This window comes from Pan troglodytes, chromosome X, assembly GCF_028858775.2.
Source record: "Pan troglodytes isolate AG18354 chromosome X, NHGRI_mPanTro3-v2.0_pri, whole genome shotgun sequence".
Taxonomy (NCBI): domain Eukaryota; kingdom Metazoa; phylum Chordata; class Mammalia; order Primates; family Hominidae; genus Pan; species Pan troglodytes.
The window spans coordinates 104,831,133-104,839,844 of record NC_072421.2 but is presented as its reverse complement, the minus strand read 5'-3'; the positions used below and the strand labels follow the sequence as shown (position 1 = coordinate 104,839,844).

Here is an 8,712-nt window from a genome sequence, read left to right as displayed (position 1 = left end):
GTTTTTTGTTTGTTTGTTTGTTTTTACAGAGTCTCACTCTGTCACCCATGCTGGAGTGCAGTGACACGATCTCAGCTCATTGCAACCTCTGCCTCCCAGGTTCAAGCAATTCTTGTGCCTCAGCCTCCTGAGTAGCTGGGATTACAGGCGCATGCTACCATGCCCAGCTAATTTTTGTATTTTCAGTAGAGACAGGGTTTTGCCTTGTTGGCCGGGCTGTTCTCAAATTCCTGGCCTCAAGCAATCCTCCCACCTCGGCCTTCCAAAGTGCTGGGATTACAGGCGTGAGCCACTGCGCCCTGCTGAGAAACTACTGCATTAGTTTATGTGAGAGATGATGGTGGTGTCAACTAAGATGGGAGCAATGGAGGCAGTGAAAAGTATACGGATTCAGTATGTATTCTAAAGATAAAGCCAATTAAAGCTAACAGACTATGCTGGTGAATTGGACATGGAGTATGAGAGACGGTCAAGGATGACTCCAAGTGTTTTGGCCTGAGCAACAAAGTGAATCAGGGTGACAACTATTGAGATGGGAAAGAATGGGAGAGGCACAGGATAGGGGACTGGGAACATCATGAATTTTGTGTGGAATTTGTTAAGTTTGAGATGCCTATTAGTCATCTAAGTCGAGATGTGAAGAGGTTAGGAAAAAAATATATGTCAAACAAAGGGATGCAAAGTATTAGGACAAAAAGAACCCTGAGAAACAAGGAGTATCCCAACCATCACCGTGCAGAGCACATCACACTTCCAATAATTTAAAGAGAGAAATATATCTCTTTTCTCAGGATTTCTCCAACCAGGACCTGGCAAAAATTCAAGCTATCACAATAGAAAGGGGTTTCCTGAGCTCAGAAGTTTGAGACCAGCCTGGGCAACATAGGGAGACCTCATCTCAAAAAAAAAAATTAAAAAGTAGCCAGGTGTGGTGGCCTGCACCTGTAATCCCAGCTACTCGTGGGGCTGAGGTGGCAGGATCTCTTGAGCCCCGGAGGTTGAGGCTGCAGTGAGCTGTGATTGTTCCACTGCACTCCAGCCTGTGCGAGAGAGGAAGACTCTGTCAAAAAAAAAAAAAAAAAAATCCGGGAATTTTCCAGAATGCTCCGTGAGAGGCAGAGAAGTGGTAGCTGCCCAAGCTGCACACATCTCCGGGCTCCTTCCTGCTCCCTCACACACTGGCCTCAGCCTGCTCACTGGCAGAAGATGGTGAAAGAAACCACTTACTATGATGTTTTGGGGGTCAAACCCAATCAATGCTACTCAGGAAGAATTGAAAAAGGCTTATAGGAAACTGGCCTTGAGGTACCATCCTGATAAGAATCCAAATGAAGGAGAGAAGTTAAACAGATTTCTCAAGCATATGAAGTTCTCTCTGATGCAAAGAAAAGGGAATTAATTATATGACAAAGGAGGAGAACAGACAATTAAAGAGGATGGAGCAGGTGGCGGTTTTGGCTCCCCCATGGACATCTTTGATATGTTTTTTTGGAGGAGGAGGAAGGATGCACAGAGAAAGGAGAGGTAAAAATGTTGTACATCAGCTCTCAGTAACCCTAGAAGACTTATATAATAGTGCAACAAGAAAACTGGCTCTGCAAAAGAATGCAATTTGTGACAAATGTGAAGATAGAGGAGGTAAGAAAGGAGGAGTACTGTCCCAATTGCCGAGGTACTGGAATGCAAATAAGAATTCATCAGATAGGACCTGGAAAGGTTCAGCAAATTCAGTCTGTGTGCGTGGAGTGCCAGCGCCATGGGGAGCAGATCAGTCCTAAAGATAGATGTGAAAGCTGCAATGGAAGGAAGATACTTTGAGAGAAGAAGATTCTAGAATTTCATATTGACAAAGGCATGAAATATGGCCAGAAGATAACATTCCATGGTGAAGGATACCAAGAACCAGGACTGGAGGGAGAAGATATTATCATTGTGTTAGATCAGAAGGACGATGCTGTTTTTACTCGACAAGGAGAAGACCTTTTCATGTGTATGGACATACAGCTGGTTGAAGCATTCCAGAAGCCAATATCTACTCTTGACAACTGAACCATAGTCATTACCTCTCATCCAGGTCAGATTGTCAAGCATGGAGATATCAAGTGTGTAATAAATGAAGGAATGCCAATTTATCCTAGACCATATGAAAAGGGTCGCCTAATCATTGAATTCAAGGTAAACTTTCCTGAGAATGACTTTCTCTCTCCTGATAAACTGTCTTTGCTGGAAAAACTCCTACCCAAGAGGAAGGAAGTGGAAGAAACTGATGAGATGGATCAAGTAGAACTGGTGGACTTTGATCCAAATCAGGAAAGATGGCACCATTACAATGGAGAAGCATATGAGGATGATGAACATCATCCCAGAGGTGGTGTTCGGTGTCAGACCTCTTAATGGGCCAGTGAATAACACCCACTGGTGGCATTTTATGTGCAGTAGTAAATGAGTGAAGGACTGTAATCATAACATGCTCACTACTTGCTCTTGTTTTTGTGTAAAATTCAACTATAGTAGTGTTTTAAAAAGTTAAACGAAGAATAAATGTAAATGTAAAAGCTCTGACTTTGCCCTGTATGTATGATGACTTCGGTGTGCAAGATGAAGTTTAATACCTATAAAGACTACTTTACAAAGAAGTTCCCCTAGCATTTATAGGCCAAACCTTGTAATTGACTTCAGCTATGTATGTGGACAAGCTTAGACTGAAATGCTAGGTATGTGTATTGGCTTCAGTGTATGACCCTTCATTGTTAAGCTATGAAAGTAAAACTCTGTATTTAACTGGCAATGAGGAAAAAAAATATGTAGAGAAGTTTTGATCTGTATAGTTCTTTGTGTTAAGTGGGATTCATTGTAATGCCTCTGCATTTATTCTATTGCCTCAGCTGTTACTTGAAGATGGCATAATATATAATTTGTCCTGTGGCATCAGTGATAAAAATGATACCTTTCTGTAGGAGAGGATTATCATAATAATGCTGCTTCTTGAAGGCTTGCACTTCCAGAATTGTGTTTCCTTCTGCTGTGCCATCCATATATATATATATATATATATATATATATATATATATATATATATTTATATACACATACACACATATATAAACATATATACATATATATACACATATATACATATATACACATATATACTATATATATACATATATATGTACACACACACACATATATATATCTCCATATATATCTTGACCAGTATTTGTTATTTGCACCCCTTCTTGTCTGTGGACCATGATAAACCTGAGTAGTGACTTCAGAGCTGGGTAATGTAGAAATTAAAATGAAAAGAACTTTACATGGAGAAATAATTTGTATGGGTAATATAGGAAGGTATTCTTTAGGTATGTTACAGGATTACTTTAAACCATTTGACTTATGCTCCAAAGTAACTAATGTTGTTAGCATAGCAAATTATGATGAATAGCTTTAACTGTATGTTTAAAAGTCTCATCATATGTTTACATGCTTAAATCTGGGTATCAGAATTTAAGCAATTCTTGAAATGTATTGTCTCCTTAATATACTAATTACAAAGCAAAAAAAAAATTCCAACAAACAAGATAACTACATGTACTATTGACTCCTATTGGTTAGAATAAGTGATGTAGACTGAGAGTAAAAGCCATTTTGTACATTTTCTTGAACTTCATGTATATGTCGATGACCAACTAACAGACTGGTTTAATCACCCTCTTTTTCCCTCCCTGGAGTAACACAAGTGTTTAAAGCACATTGAGATACTGAACTCCTTGAGGGCAAGGACTAGCACTTGGTTCAGTAGTTGGAACATAGTAGACACTCAATAAGCGCTTGTTGAATTGTTTTAAAGCTACTAAAAGAATAATCCAAGTAAAAATTGAGACGAGAGTCAAACCAAAGGGACAAGTGAGCAGAATAAGAGGAAAGGAGAGAAAAAAATGTAAATGTGAAGGATAAGAATTCTATGACTGCACCTGGGAGGAGGATAAGATGCAATAGGAGGGGGGGAAATTTAAAAAGGAAGCAAATTAGAGGGGTTAAAATTATCATTAGAAAAGAAAAGTAGAACTGAAGATTTGGCTGCCAGCTTTTCTGCCTGATTCCTGCCAACAGGGTGTGTAGCTTCGTTGATGAGAACCTTTTCTTGGCCTTGTACAACAATAGAGCAAGTACAGAAGAAAACTCATAGTTTCAGCATTCAGAGGTCACAGCCAGGCAGTGGGGACGGTGGCCAGACTTGATCAATGCAGAATTGATTTACAATTTAATGCTTTTGTGTTTCAAAGTAAGATACCCAAAGAGGACAACTGGGGGGCAGACTTCAAATTCCTTCTGCCAACACTAAAAATGAATAGGAGAAGCCCATGTCACTTAAAGCAAGATATATAGTACTGGGAAAGAGTGACCTGTGAATAGGACGTGACAAAGAAAAGGTACTGGGGAAAAGAAAGGGTAATGACCTAAAAGGGGAGGCTGAGAAAGTGATATACAGAGAAATATCAAAGGAGGGCTAAGCCTATAAAATTGAAATTGATAGATGAGGGGATGAGGACATTAAACAGATCTTTAAGAGGCTTCAGGGAATGTAAGATTGAGGGCAAAGCAGAGATGTCTTGTGGAACGCATTACATAACAAGCAGCTTGTGAAAGTTAATGCATAACATGATAGAAAGAAGGGTACGCACAGGGTAGAGGGGCCGGGGCACCCCAGCAGTTTGTGTCTGAATATAAAGAGTGGAGTGCCATGGCTACAGAGCTAATGGGATCTTGTGAAGACAAAAGAGGATGTTATAGGCTCTTTTTTATATACAGAGAGGATACTGGGGTAATCGGGTTGACCAAGCATTGGTGTCAACAGAGTGGCATTAACATCTCAGTCCTGTCACTTAAAAGGTAACTTCTTTGGCCAAACTCCTTTGACCTCTGAGCCTCAGTTTTCTTATCTGTAAAATGGGGACAATAAAACTCAAATCACAGTGTTGTCATCAGGATAAGCAGTGCATGAACAGTGACTTGCACATAGGAGACACTCAATACTACCACTACTATTACTACTACTACTATTGCTTTTTCTGTCATTATGCAATCATCCTTTTACTTAAAAAAATAAGGTGAACAGACAAAATACACTGTTGGAAACTATGCTACCCCTAATAAAAAATTCCTTTTGTTTCAAGGTAAGGAAAGAGAGTGGATCAAAGGGGAAAGGGCAAATGCACGATCTTAGACATAAAGGCTCATCCAAATATGAGAATGCTGATGTATACAGACACAGCAGAGTCGATGCAGGAACAAGCATATGTTAAATATGGTGTAGGGGATGATAGATGGGGAAAGAATAAACATTAGAGTTTAGTGTGTTTAAAAGTGATATTGATCATTTGTGGAAAGGTGTTTGGCAACAGAAAATAAACTGTAAATGGGCAAAATATCTTAAATCTTTTATAATTAAAAACTCCACGACATGGCCTTCCCTGGAGCTCATTAAGAATTAGCCCCACATCTGTTTGGCATAGAGATGGAGGTACCCTCCTACGGGAAGAGGGAGAGAGACTGAGTCATCTTATCCTTTTCAGAGTTTCCTCGTTTTGCTTCCCTTCTTTTCCAACCCAGCCCTCACCTTTATTTAACTGTCCAAGAGCCTCAGAGCTAAGCTGGTCTACATGTTGATAAAATGCTTGCCTGGTAGAGCCTGGGTGGTTTCTTTTCTTTTCTTGGCCATGTGTCTTATTTTAGTAACAAGCAACAAGCAATACACAGAATGCTCAGACTGAGGGGGAAGAGGACAAGACAGACAATCCTCACAGCTTTGGCGAAAGTGTGTTCTTGGGGGTGGGGAGGAAGCACTGCCCACAGAGTAGTGCCTTTCACCAGCGGTTCTGAAAAGGAAAAGGAACCCTAGGAGGGTGCAGAGACTGAAATTAGCCACACAGGCAACCAAATCAGAAAGCTGTCAGTAAGAAGAGCAAGGCTTAGGGCACCCAAAGGAGAGTTAAAGATGAAAGCTGCCTGGCGCAGTGGCTCACGCCTGTAATCCCAGCACTTTGAGAAGCCAAGGCAGGTGGATCACTTGAGGTCAGGAGTTCGAGACCAGCCTGGCCAATGTAGTGAAACCCCGTCTCTACTAAAAATACAAAAATTAGCCAAGCATGGTGGCACACACCTGTAATCCCAGCTACTTGGGAGGCTGAAGCGGGAGAATTGCTTGAACCAAGGAGAAGGGGGTTGCAGTGAGCCGAGATCACCCCATTGCACTCCAGTCTGGGCAAAAAGAGCAAAACACACACACACACAAAAAAAAAAAAAAAAAAAAAGGAAAGAAAGAAAGAAAAGGTGAAAGCTTAGACATGCAAAGGGCTATCCACATACTGCTGCACTGGAGGGTGCAGGCTGGTGGCTTGGCTTGGGGTCAGGGGTAGGGGCCCAGAGATGCCCTAGCTACATAATTTGCAGAATCCATTGCAAATTATGTTATTATTATGATGTTATAAGTGTAATTATTGTAAATAAACATATTATATTATTATTGTGTTGTTAATAACATATAATTATTACTATTTGTTTAAAAATTATTCAGAATTTCAAAATAGTAGATCATTAAACCAGCTGGACCCTTCTGAGCATTGGGCCCCCAATTGCACCGGGCCTTATGCTCATGAAGCTGGCACTGCCTAGGGACATTTTTATGTGGATCACCAAACGTAGGCTCATTATTTTATTTAATAAATCAAGATGATAGGGCTAGAATAATTTTGTGTTGTTTTATTCAAAGTTTTGTTTTGTAAATTTTAAAACTTCTTTTATGATTTTATATTATACTTAATATATATTATGATAATGCAATAGTATTCTAATGACAAATAAAAAGATTTTTTTTTTTTTTTGCAAATTTGTGTGAATGCCAAACAACTATCCTTTAAATAGGAGCTACTTCCTATTTTCTTTAGTTTCTCTGGCCCCGTGTGATTTTGACTGAGGCTCTGTAAAATGGATAAAAAAGACAAAGAAAGCTATTTCCAGTGCTCTCCTTCTCCCAGCCTCATGCTGCTCTGTGTGTCCTCATTCTGGGCTCTTCTCCCAGCTCTCCTCCCTCCCAAATCTTTCCCTGAGCTCTTTAATGTTCTTTCCACTTATTTGTCACCCCTTGTGGCAGCTATAAAACCAAATCCTTACTTTGAGAATTGGTAATTAAAGGGAAAGAATTAAGCATTTATTCTGCCTTTCCAGTAAGGACTATATTTCAATATAATCAAATAGCCATAGTTTTGCTTTTTGTTTATTTAACACTTACATAGTGCTTACCAGGCAGCATGCTTTATTATTATTGCTTTACTAGTATTACTTAATTTAATTATCATAACACAACATTTTATAGATAAGAAAATTGAGGTATGGAGAGGTTAAGTGACAGTCACATAGCTAGCAAGAGGTGGGACCAGGATTTGAATCCAGACCCTCTGGCTCTAATGTCCATGCTCATACCCACTGCACTGGGCTGCCCTGGTTGAACAAGGTAAATTCTACTTTCCTGAACAACACTGGCTTGGAAATAGAGATGGGTGATAGAATTTAAAAATCGTTTTTAAGCCTGTCATGAATTCATTGATTCAGACAAGAATCATCAAGTGGGATTAAAACTATTAGGTGAATAGCTGATGGGGACCTGGACATTTGTATGGTGCCAAGGTAACAACACGTAGACTATTTTCTCATCATCAAGAGGAAAGCAACTGTACAATGGGTCTGGCTGCCATCATACAGATCTAGTTGTCAACCATAGCATTACTAACAGAGGGACAACCAGACACTATGTGTCTTCTGACATTCTGCTGTATGTGATGCAATGTCATGTGGATGTGCTCTAGCCGAAGATATTTCATTTGAATGTATCAAGCCTTTTGGTCTAATGTGCAGTTTCTGGGAAATACAGGAGATTGAGAAACAAGCTAAATAACACCACAAATAAGCACTTAGACAAATATAAAATGTGGGACATTTTTTAGAACCACTGGCCTGATTTCCTCAATGAGTCAATTTAACATGAAATAGAAAAAGAATGTTCTCTAGTTCGAGACTGAAGGGACATAACAAGATGACTGCATGATTTGAAACTGAATCCTGATGTGGACAAACCAGCTGTAAAGAACATTTCTGGGATAATTGGGGAAATTTGAATATGGCTTGAGCATTGTCAAGTGTTAAGGAATTTGCACACTGAAGTAAAGAATTAATAAAATAATTTTTAAATGTCCATTCCAAAGTAAATGAGGTCCTTCTCTCTCTCTCTCTCTCTCTTTTATTTTTTTGAGACAGGGTCTCACCTTGTCACCCAGGCTGGAGTGCAGTGGCATGATCTCGGCTCATTGCAGCCTCGACCTCCCGGGTTCAAGCAATCTTCCTGCCTCAGCCCCCCGAGTAACTGGGACTACAGGTGTGCACCAGCACACCCAGCTAATTTTTGTATTATTTGTAGAGACAGGGTTTTGCCATTTTGGCCAGCTGGTCTCCAACTCTTGAGCTCAAGTGTTCTGCCTGCCTCAGCCTCCCAAAGTGCTGGGATTACAGGTGTGAGCCACCAAGCCCAGCCACTTTCACTCTCTTTACAGAATGGTCCCTCCACTTTGCCCTGAGTGAATCCTGACCCCTTCCTTGCCCATTTCTTCCTATAGCAGATATTATTGGTGCTCTACCCATATCCCTTTGGCCCTCATC

General features: G+C 40.1%; 1 pseudogene; it reads left to right on the top strand.

The window, feature by feature from the left end:
• The first annotated feature begins 1,191 nt into the window (after window positions 1-1,191).
• Window positions 1,192-2,487, top strand: LOC107970978 (dnaJ homolog subfamily A member 1-like; annotated as a pseudogene).
• The last annotated feature ends 6,225 nt before the right edge of the window (window positions 2,488-8,712 follow it).